The sequence below is a fragment of the Globicephala melas genome, chromosome 3, assembly GCF_963455315.2.
Source record: "Globicephala melas chromosome 3, mGloMel1.2, whole genome shotgun sequence".
Classification (NCBI taxonomy): domain Eukaryota; kingdom Metazoa; phylum Chordata; class Mammalia; order Artiodactyla; family Delphinidae; genus Globicephala; species Globicephala melas.
The window spans coordinates 166457546-166469573 of NC_083316.1; the positions used below are offsets into that span (position 1 = coordinate 166457546).

General features: G+C 46.2%; 1 protein-coding gene across 1 annotated transcript in view; it reads left to right on the top strand.

Moving 5' to 3' along the window:
* The window catches only part of MLLT1 (MLLT1 super elongation complex subunit), a 131130-nt gene that overhangs the window by 24235 nt on the left and 94867 nt on the right, over positions 1 to 12028 (top strand). The window lies entirely within an intron of this gene.

Here is a 12028-nt window from a genome sequence, read left to right on the forward strand (position 1 = left end):
ACTGCCACATCATTTTCCAAAGCAGCTGCACCCTTTTCCATGCCTAGCAGCAACGTCTGAGAGTTCCAGTTGCTCCACGTCCTCAATATCGTTTTGTATGGACGAGTTACTGTTTTAAAATCTTAGTTCTTCCAGCAGGTGGCGTAGTGATATCTCATGGTGGTTTTCCTGTTCATTTCCCCAATGACTAATGCTTTTGAGCATCTTTTCATGTGCCTTGTGGCCATCTCTGTGTCTTCTTTTGCAAAGTATCTGTTCCAAACCCTTTGCCATTTTGTTTGTCTTTTTTTTTTTTTTTTCGGCCGCGCCAGGTGGCTTGTGGGATCTTAGTTCCCTGACCAGGGATCAAACCTGTGCCCCCTGCAGTGGAAGCGTGGAGTCCTAACCACTGGACCCCCAGGGAATTCCCTTGTCTTCTTCTTATTGAGTTGTAAGGGTTCTTTATGTGTTCTGGCAATAAGCCCTCTGTCAGATATATGTATTCCAAATACCTTCTTCCAGTTAATGGCGTGCCTTTTCATTTCTTAAATGGTCCTCGTCAAATCTTGAGATGCTTCCATTGTGCCAGAAGTCATGGTCCTTCGTAAGCAAAATTCCCTGTATTCTCAACATCTTCAGAGATCACTGTCTTTACCTTCTCGCCCTAACAGATGCCTGGCTCTTTCCCAAGGACTGGAAGCTCTTAAGTTGTGGCTGTGTTTTCTCCAACTCTTTGCACTTTTGTGCCTCTTGTGATGAAGTGGGTGTCTTTGCCCCATCATTGCTCCTAACTCTCCCCTCAAACTCTGCAGCTTCGAATCTCAGGCCATCAAACAATTCTCTCTACTACCTGTCCTTGCTGCTTTGTCCGTCAACCCTCAGGTCACCCCCTCCTTTACTATTTTCCCTCCTGGTTCTTTTCTTGAAAACTCCCCTGGGCATAATTCTTAGTGATTTCAGGATCCACGTGGGCCAGGGTTTCCCAACATTGGCACTGTTGACCTTTGGAGATTAACAGTGTTGACATCCACGTCATTCTTGCTTGTGGGGTCTGCCCTGTGCATTGTGGGATGTTCAACAACGCCCCTGACCCCTACCCACCCAACGCCAGTAGAGAACCCACCACCCCTAAGTATGACAACCAGAAATGTCTCTAGATGTGACCAAGTGTCCCCCGGAGGGCAGACTCACCCTTCATGGAGAACCATGGAACTTGATGAGCCTTCCAGGTGTGTGACTTTCAAATCCTTTAACTCTTCTCTCCCAATGACCTCATCCTCCCCTCTACCTCAGCCTCCAGCTCTCATGGTCTTATTTTAGACCTTGACGTGTACAGGAATTGCATCCCTTTCCGTATTCTCAAACACTCCACTCATTGACCCACACTTCTTTTCTTTCCATCTCACTCCTTTTGGTGTTCCTGTTCAAACAATCCTTTAGCTCTGCTAGAAGCTGTCATCCATGGATCATTGCCCCCTTCCCCTGTGCCCTCACCCAGTTTAGAGCCATGGTCTGTTATTACAATCCCTCCTTGACATATACCCTCAACTCCCTCCTCTATCTCTTCCTTCATCCCATTGACCTGGCTGGACTTAATTAAAACCAACACTCCATCCCCTCCTCACCTGTACCTGGGCAGTCTCGCACACAGCCGTGCCGACTGGTCTCCCTTGAGACTCTAGACCTCTAGCCCGCTGCTCAGCACTCCTACCACATCCCCCAGTCCCTTCACTCGCCAACTCTGTCATAGGTTGATGTCCTACCTTCCGTCTCCCCTCAAGCCTCCCCCTTCCTCCTGACTCTCAGCTCTGGACCTCACCTCCTACCTTCTGCAAAAACCAAGCCACAGAAGAGAACTTCCACAGCATCTCAGAACACCTACCCATGTCCCTTCATCTGGGCTGTCAGCGTTGCCTTCTTTGTTGTTGTGACGGAGCTGTCTGTGCTTCCAGCCAAGGTCAACTTTCCACCTACACCCTGGATTCCACTCCACTCGAGGCCATCGCTCTAACAAGTCTCTGCTTTCTCTCATAACAGCAGACATCCCCTCTCTTCTCCATTTTTGCCATTAGCTTATAGACATGTGATAATTTCTGTGAGATATATATCTATATATAGATATATAGATATATATTTCACATCTTCTCTATCCACTCCTCTATCCACTTCTCTATCCACTTCTCTGTGGACACTTAGGTTGCGTCCACATCTTGGCTGTTGTAAATAGTGCTGCCGTGAACACTGGGGTGCATGGATCTTTTTGAATTAGAGTTTTGTCTGGATATATGCCCAGGAGTGGGATCGCTGGATCATATGGTAGCTCTATTTTTAGTTTTCTGAGGAACCTCCATACTGTTCTCCATAGTGGCTGAACCAACTTACATTCTGGGGGGAGGGGCACAATTTAACCCATAACCCAGCCTTTGAGAGGGGGCTGGGAAGGGACAGGCAGAGTCTCCCCCTGCGGACCACAGTGATCTCAGCTTTGATGTTGAAGAGAAACGTTGGCCTTTGGGGCTAGATTTACAAGTCTGAATCTTTTGAACCTTAAAATCTGGGAGAAATCCCAGCTGGCAATATGTCTCCTCAGTTTTGTCACCATTCCCCTGCAGATGAATAACAGAAGGTGTGCAAAAAAGGTTAATCTCAGAATAACCATTGGGGGTTAATGGATTTCGGAAGAGAAGGCACTGAAAGATACATGTCACAGAACTTTCTCACTCCAGGTAGGAACAGGACAGAGGTTTGCTTAAGGAGATACTTGCAAGTCAGTTGTCAGATTGAGCAAAGAAAAATGCAGAATGCCCATTTCGATGTGAATTTCAGATACACAAGAAATCATGTTTTAGTGTAAGTCCATCCCACGCAATATAGAGGACACACTCATACTAAATATTATTCACTCTTTATCTGAAATTCAAATTTAATTGGGCATCCTGCATTTTTTCTGGCAACCCGTTTCCAAATGACTAATGGAGTTAATCCACGTTAGAAGGCTATTGTGATGGAGTTTTTGAAACTCTGAGGCCACTTCAGGGTGTGGGTGAAGCAGAAACAGTTCACAACACACACTGACCCCAGTGAAAACCCAGTGTGACTCTTACAAGGTGCAACCCCCCCTTCCCCCCTCTGAGGTGACCACTTCTCTGGATTTGGTGTTCACCATTCCTTTGCTTTTTTTTTAAAAAAAGCATTTTATCGCATATGCATGTCCCCCTAAACCTAAGGCAATATTAAAAATATTGGCCAGGTCTTAACCCTTTAGCTGCTGGGTCGTGAAGAAGTCCGTAGGGTCACAGGGGCAAAGCCAGGGTGCTCAGGAACGTGCTGGAGTGAGGGAGGCTGGGAGCAGCAGCTCCCTACCAACCAGTTTTGCCATATTTTATCAACTGGTACATTCATACAGAGGTGTGCCTGCTGGGTAGCAGCCCTGCCCTAAATACTATTTGTTGAGTGTAGCCTTATTTTCTTTTAATCATTCTATAAACAGATATACCGTTTTATGACATGGTTTAATTTCTTTCTTTTGTTTTTGTTTTGGCCCAGCATGATCTTGTTGGGAGTCATTCTCATTAATGCATGTCTCTGCTGTTCATTATTTTGTGTCATCCATTGAATGACTACCCCACCATTTATTCATCTAGTCTACAGTTCAGGAATATTCCAGGGTTTTGCTATGGCTAGCAGGGCTGCTCTGAATAATCTTGTACATGAAATCTGGATCCACGTGTCAGAGTTTCTCAGGGGGACGTAAATCTGGGAAGGGAGTTCCCAATCGCAGGATCCGTTCATTTTCAGCTTTACTGGACCTGTCACAAAGAGTCAAGCTCCCTTTCCACGGGCCAAGGTTGTTCCTGGGGAGCAGCTGCCTTGCCAGAGACTACATTTCCCAGCCTCCCTTGCAGCTAGTTGAGGTCCTATGACTTGTTTTGACCAATAGAAAGTACGCCAAAGGGAGGTGTGTCTTTCAGGACTGAGATGGTTAAGGAGGCAGTGCGTCTTCCTCATGCTGTCCTTTCCTGCTAGGGCTGCTCTGAAAGCTTCGTGCCGGGCGGGTGGAAACCACATGTTGGGAATGGAGGCATCACAGACGGAAGGAGCCTGGACCACTTGACAGACTGCCTTCCAGGGTAGAAGCACACATTCAGTGGACTTAGCTTATGTAAGAAATAAACTTGCACTCTTAAGATACCGAGATCTGCTGTATTTTCTTATTCCAGCAATTGACTGACCCTGCCCAGTAATATATTAGATCCTGTGAAATTGTTTTCCGAAATGGTTGCCCACCGCACTTTTCTCTCAGTGAGGGATGAGCGGTTTCCTTGCTTCTCATTCTCACCAATGCTTTTAATTTGCCAACTTTAGTTTTAATTTTTTTTTCTTTTCTGGCCGCACCACACAGTTTGCGGGATCTTAGTTCCCCGACCAGGGATTGAACCCAGGCCGTGGGCAGTGAGAACATGGAGTCCTAACCACTGAACCACCAGGGAATTCCCTTAATTTGCCAACTTAAAAAAAAACAACTTTCTATCTTGAAACATTTCTGTTGCAACAGAAAAGTTGCAAGAAGAGTTCAATGAACTGCAGAGTAACTTTCACCCAAATTTACCAATCACTTAACATTTTGCTATTTTCCCCTCCCCCCCCTCTATTTTTGAAGAACTATTTCAAAGCAGCTTGTGAGCATCACGTCCCTTCACCCCTAAATATTTAAGCATGTATCTCTTAAGAACTAGGCCACTCTCTTACATACCGATTCATTTATCAAATTCAGAAAATTTCTACAGATAAAATAGTATTATCTAATCAACAGTACGTATTCAAAGTTCACCAATTGCCCAGCCATGTCCTTCATGGCCTTGGGCATTTTCAGACTTTAAATTTTTCCCCTCTGCGCCTGTAACCATGGTTTATTTAAACATCATCTTGAAATGAACTCACTTTTCAAAAAGGTAATTACATACATTTATTTCAGGAGGCAATTTTACATTGCTCCCCTAAATGGAAAGCTAGAAAAGTAAGCAAGTAGAAAGCAACTCTAAAAGCTTATACTAGTGTATATGCGCGCACACACACACACACACACACACACACACATCTCAGGAAAGGGAAGTTAAAGGCCAAAATGCTAATAATACTGAGGATATATCTGGGTAGTTAGGGTCCTCATATTTTCTTGTATTTTTAAATTTTTGATAGTAAGCTGCTTTTCTTTTTTAAAAAAATGTGCTGTTAAAATATATCTTAGAAATTTAAATTGCACTGATTTCAATTTTCATGATTGTGAGCTCTTGGTCAAGCTTTGTATGTGCCATATATATATATATTTTAAAAACCTAATTATTAAATGAAGAACCCCAAAACAAAACAAAACAAAAATAAATGCTTGGGACTTCCCTGGTGGCGCAGTGGTTAAGAATCCACCTGCCAATGCAGGGGACACAGGTTCGAGCCCTGGTCCGGGAAGATCCCAGGTGCCGTGGAGAAACTAAGCCAGTGCGCCACACATACTGAGCCTGCGCACTAGAGCCCGCGAGCCACAACTACTGAGCCCGTGTGCCACAACTACTGAAGCCTGAGCGCCTAGAGCCCATGCTGTGCAACAAGGGAAGCCACCACAATGAGAAGCCCACGCACTGCAACGAAGAGTAGCCCCCACTCGCTGCAACTAGAGAAAGTCCGCGTGCAGCGAAGACCCAACGCAGCCAAAAATAAATAAATTTATTTTAAAAAAATAATAAAATGTTGTGTTAGTTTCAGATGTACAGCACAGTGATTCAGATATATGTATATATATGTATATTCTTTTCCCTTATAGGTTATTACAAAATATTGAGTATAGTTCCCTGTGCTATACAGTAGGTCTTGTTGTTTAAGTATTTTATATATAGTAGTGTGTATCTGTTAATCCTAAACTCCTAGTTTATCCCTCTCCCCTTTCCCCTTTGGTAACCATAAGTATGTTTTCTAGATTCCACATGTAAGCAATATCATATAGTATTTGTCTTTGTCTGGCTTACTTCACTTGTGATAATCTCTAGGTCCATCCCTGTTGCTGTAAATGGCATTATTTCATACTTTAAAAAAATTATTTTTTTAATTTATTTATTTATTTTGGTTGTGTCTGGTCTTAGTTGCAAGCACACGGGATCTTCATTGAGGCACATGGGATCTTTTCGTTGTGGCACACGGGCTCTTTGTTGTGGCATTCGGGCTTCTCTCTAGTTGTGGCATGCAGGTTTTCTCTTCTCTAGTTGTGGTGTATGGGCTCCAGAGTGCACGGGCTCTATAGTTTGCGGCACTAGGGCTCTCTAGTTGAGACGCGCAAGCTCAGTAGTTGTGGCATGTGGGCTTAGTTGCCACGTGGCATGTGGGATCTTAGTTCCCCGACCAGGGATTGAATCCATGTCCCCTGCATTGGAAGGTAGATTCTTTACCACTGGACCACCAGGGAAGTCCCTCATTCTTTTTTATGGCTGAGTAATATTCCATTGTATATCTATATACCACATCTTCTTTATCCATTCCTCTGTTGGTGGACATTTAGGTTGATTCCATATCCTGGCTATTATAAATAGTGCTGCAATGAACATTGGGGTGCATGCATCTTTTCGAATTGGAGTTCCCTCCAGATATATGCCCAGGAGTGGATTGCAGGATCAAATGGTGGTTCTATTTTAAGTTTTTCAGGAACCTCCATACTGTTCTCCACAGTGGCTGTCAATCACGCTATTTTAAAAAATCAATATGGAGAAGCCAAAAGGTGATATTAAATTTCTAGCCCAGAAGGGGAGACCAAGAATTGTTAGAGAGGCTCTGAAGACACACTAGCATTCAACCGAGCTTTTCTCATTGGCTGAATCAGCCAGAAAGAGACATCAAAAGATACTGTCTTGGGACTTCCCTGGTGGTCCAGTGGTTAAGACTCCATGCTTCCATTTCAGGGGGCATGGGTTTGATCCCTTGTCAGGGAACTAAGATCCCGCATGCCACATGGTGAGGCCAAAAAAAAAAAATACTAACTGTCTCATAATGGGATCCAATGTTCTTTAAGGCCATAAAGGGGTGCATGTCCCACACTTTGGGGAACACTGTCTTCTCCTTGTGTGTGACTCTGGGGCAGGTCACTTGAACCTTTGAGACCCTCCGTTCTCTCATCTGTGAAATGGGAAGGCACATCACCCATCTGAGGGGCAGGGACCTTGGTGATTAAGAACAGTTACTTCGTTTTGTTTTGTTTTTTCTCCACGACATGCAGCTTGCTGGATCTTAGTTCCCTGACCAGGGATCAAACCTGGATCCTGGCAGTGGAAACACCAAGTCCTAATCACTGGACCACCAGGGAATTCCCTAAGAACAGTTACTTTTTATTGTTTTTCCTTTTTTTTTTTTTTTAAATTGGTTGCGCTGGGTCTTCCTTGTGGCTCGTGGGCTCCTTAGTTGTGGCATGCGAACTCTTAGTTGTGGCATGCATGTGGGATCTAGTTCCCTGGCCAGGGATCGAACCTGGGCCCCCTGCATTGGGAGCTCGGAGTCTTAACCACTGTGCCACCAGGGAAGTCCCAGAACAGTTACTTTGGAGACCCAGGTTTGGTTCCACCCCTGGAGCTCCTGGGGTATCTGAGACAATGAAATGAGATAACGCTTAGCACAGTGCTTAGAACTGCGAATAAACATTAGCCCAGCACTGTCCGGTAGAAATCTTATGTGACCCACATGTGCAACTTAAAATTTTCTAGTAGCCACATCTTGGAAAGTAAAGAGGAACAGCTAACATGAATTCTAATGACAACATGATGCTCGGTGAAATAATCCAGACACCAAAAAAAAAGACAAGTACTAAATGATTCCACTTATAGGAGGTCCTAGAGGAGTCCAGTTCATGCAGACAGGAAGTAGATGGTGGGGGCCAGGGGCTGGGGGAGGGGGACAGAGTTTCATTTTTACAAGATAGAGAGTCCTGGAGATGGAGGGTGGGGATGGTTGTCCAACAGTGTGAATGTCCTTAATGCCACTGAGCTGTGCACTTAAAAATGGTTAAGATGGCAAGCGTTACGTTCTGTGTATTTTCCCATAGTTAAAAGTAGGAATAAAACGTAAAAGAATTATAGTGAAGAAGGCTTCAAGATATGGAAGGCTGTTAATGGCATTTTAAGTGAAAAAATTGGGAACGACATACAACGGCACCCAAATCTTTGTAAAAATAATAATAATAATAATAATACGAATGATTGTTTAAGCCGAAAACCCTAGCCCAGTATTAACAGCAGTTATCTCTGGACTGTGAGATTATCAGCGAGTTTCATTTTCTCTTGGCAGTTCTTTGTCAACCTCCTCACCACCCCCACTGGCATCTACCTCCCACCCTTTCAAGCCCCATGGGAACTGATCTGGGGTGAGATGCCCGTGTCCATCATGGACAGAGTCCCATCCACTGCTTCAATTCCGATGAGGTGAGGTCCCCATTCCCATCCCCCACCGTGCTGTCAAGTCCATCCTCATCCCCGAACCCATCCCAATGTTGTTCTCCACCTCACGCCCAACGCTGTCCATGTCCCCGTCCCCATTTCCATCCCCAACGCCTTCCATTTCCAATGCTGTCTTAGCCTCATCTCCAATCCCAACTCAGCCTCCACCCGCCGCCCCAACCTGATCCCCAGGCCAGTTCCCAACCCTGTATCCATTCTTATCCCCAATTCCATCCTCGTGTCTATCTCAACCTCAATTTAGTTCAGCCCCGGCCCCTAGCCCGCTCACCCTCTTCCGTGAGTAGATGATTGGTTCCCTCCAAATGTCCACATCCTTGTTACCAAAACTTGGGAATATGTCACCTTCCATGGCAAAGGTGTCATTGAATTGAGGATCTTGAGAGGAGGAGATTGTCTCGCGTTGTCCTCGTGGACCCAGTGTCATCCCAAGGGTCTTTTTTTAATTTTAATATGTATTTATTTATTTATCTGGTGCACCAGGTCTTAATTGCGGCATGCAGGATCTAGTTCCCTAACCAGGGATCGAAGCCAGCCCCCCTGCATTGGGAGCACGGAGTCTTAGCCACTGGACCACCGGGGACGTCCCCATCACAAGGGTCTTTATAAGAAGCTCCAGGTCAGAGAAAAGGGGTAAGATTATGGCATCAAAAGAAGGGATGACGCATTTTGGTTTTCTTTTCTTTTTCCTTTTTTTTTTTTTTTGTCTGTGATGGGTCTTTGTTGCTGCACATGGGCTTCTCATTGTGGTGGCTTCTCTTGTTGCGGAGCACGGGCTCTAGGCGCACAGGCTTCAGTAGTTGTGGCACGCGGGCTCAGTAGTTGTGGCTCGCGGGTTCTAGAGCGCAGGCTCAGTAGTTGTGGTGCACAAGCTTAGTTACTCCGGGGATGTGGCATCTTCCCGGACCAGGGCTCGAACCCGTGTCCCCTGCATTGGCAGGTGGGTTCTTAACCACTGCGCCACCAGGGAAGTCCCGGATGATGCACTTTGAAGATGGAGGAAGGGGCCCTGAGCCAAGGAATGCAGGCAGCCCCTAGAAGCCAGAGAAAGCCAGGATGTGGATTCTTCCCTGGAGCCTCCAGAAGGAGCCAGCCCTGCCCACACCTGGGCGTTTGCCCCATAGGACGCCTTCCGAACTCCTGATCTCCAGAACCGTACGATAGTAGATGCGTGTAGTCTCAAGCCACTGTTTGTGCTAATTTGTTGCAGCGGCCATGGAGACGCATCACCCCTCCACCCAAGCTCTGGCCCTTCGTACCTGCTCGCTGGTAGGGGGGAGCAGCACCCCCTCAGCACCCACACACCTGTCTCACCGTCCTGTTGCCCCTGTGCGCGTGTGCAGTACAGGGTGATTTCCCAAACTCCAGGCTGCAGTGGGCGTGGGCACCTGTTACCACCTTGCTTCCGGCTGCTAAACCCTTAAGCAAGATCCAGGAGAGCCAGATCCTGATGTGTCCTCGCCCAGATTTGACTAGGGACACAGGAGGCTGTCTGCTTCCAGCTGGGCTGGGAGAGGCTGGGGTGGCAGCGGTGGCGGTGTGAGTGTGTGTTTTAATATTTATTTTTTTATTTGGCCGTTCCGGGTCTTAGTTGCAGCACATGGGATCTTTAGCTGCCTTGCGTCATGTGAGATCTAGTTCCCTGACCAGGGATTGAACCCGTGCCCCCTGCATTGGGAGCCCGGAGTCTTAGCCACTGTGCCACCGGGGAAGTCCCAGTGGTGTGTGTTTGCCCTCCTGGTCCACCTGGGGAAGGAGTTTGGGGCCAGGGCTATGGCTACAGGTGGGTTTTTTGCTGATCTAGGGGAGTAGAGAGCCAGGTCGAGCTTTTAATTCAGGCTCTGGAAACTTCTGTCACCTCTAAACGTGACGTCTTTCTCATCCCTCCAGAGGATCTTGAAGGCGGCTCTCTGCGTATCTGGAAGAGTGTGAACGTGGAAGCATTTTACACCGTGTAGATCAGGGATCCCCAACCCCCAGACCGTGCTCCCCATCGCTCACATTGAAGACTGAACCATCCCCCTGGCCCCTTCCATGGAAAAATTGTCTTCCACGAAACTGGTTCCTGGTGCCAAAAAGGTTGGGGACCGCTGTTGTAGATGATGATCATGATGACGATGGTTTAATAGCCTCTTTTCATTCAGTGCCAACTCTGGGCCGAGGCCTCAGCCTACACAACCTCAATAGTTCCCAAGTTTCGAATTTACAGAGGACCCTCGGGGTTTTCCTATATCCACCCCCCACCGAAACTCTTATTTACGTAAGATATTTTGTCAAATGACACCCCCTTTAAAAAGCTAAATTAATTACTTTAAAAAAATGTGGTGAAATATACATAACATGAAATGTACCACGTTAACCATTTTTAATTCTTAAAGCCCGCGCGCAGCAATGAAGACCCAACACAGCCAAAAATAAATAAATAAATTTATTTTAAAAAGTGAAATAAATAAATACCATGTAAATAATATCAAGACAGTCTAGCTGGATACTGTTGCCTGCTGAAGGGCTTTTTAACAAGCAAAGGGATTAAATGTTGAGGCATAAACAGGTATTAGCACCAACTGAGCCCCTCTCCTGGAACTATTGAGAACTGAAAAGGGAGTAAGTAGATTTCTCGCCACACAGTTCAGTGATTCTCAGTGCAGGGCCACCATCACCAAAAATTTTCTTCCTAGGGAAATGCTGTATCAGCTCATTAAATCTTCACAGTAGCCCTAAGAGGGAGGTACTATTATTATTCCCATCTTACAGGCGAGAAAGCTGAGGCTCAGAGAGGTGCATTCACTTGCCCAAAGCCACACAGCTTAGGAACAGGAGGAACTCAGAATTCAAACTCAGGCCTGTCTGACTGTCAAACCAGAGCTTTCCACAGACCTGGGAAGCCAGGACTGGGGACCCCAGGCCCAGAACTCCACAGGTTCCTCCCCTCAGGGATGCTTTGGTGGAAGCTGGGACACTCCAGGTGTATGAGGTCTTGTCCACCCAAGAGAAATGGCTTCAATCCAGCCTAGCCTTCCATAGCACAGACAGGAAGACTGAAGCCCCCAAAGGCGTTTCTATCACCAAGGATTCCAAGGGAGCTGAGTGGAGTCTGTTGGGGCAGGTGTCCAGCTGTTGGCCCTAATCTGGGAAGCAGCAGCGTGGAGCTTTGGCGATGTGGAGGTAGTAAAACCTAATGGTTAGAAGCTTGGAGTCTGGGGAATTCCCTGGCAGTCCAGTGGTTAAGACTTGGCGTTTTCACTACGGTGGCCCGGGTTCAATCCCTGGTCAGGGAACTAAGATCCTGCAAGCCTCACAGTGCGGTCAAAAAAAAGAAAAAGAAAAGAAAAAATAAATTAAAAAGAAGCTCGGAGTCTGGAGCCTGCCTGTTTTCACATCTTGGTGTCATCACCTTGCATGCTCTGTGCAAATGACGTTGCTCTCTGCCTCAGTTTGCCCATCTGCAAAGTGGGGATGGCAAAGTACTCATCCCAGTGGGATCATCATCATCATTACTTTATTTTTTTTTAATATTTATTTATTTATTTGACTGCTCCAGGTCTTAGTTGCAGCATGTGGGA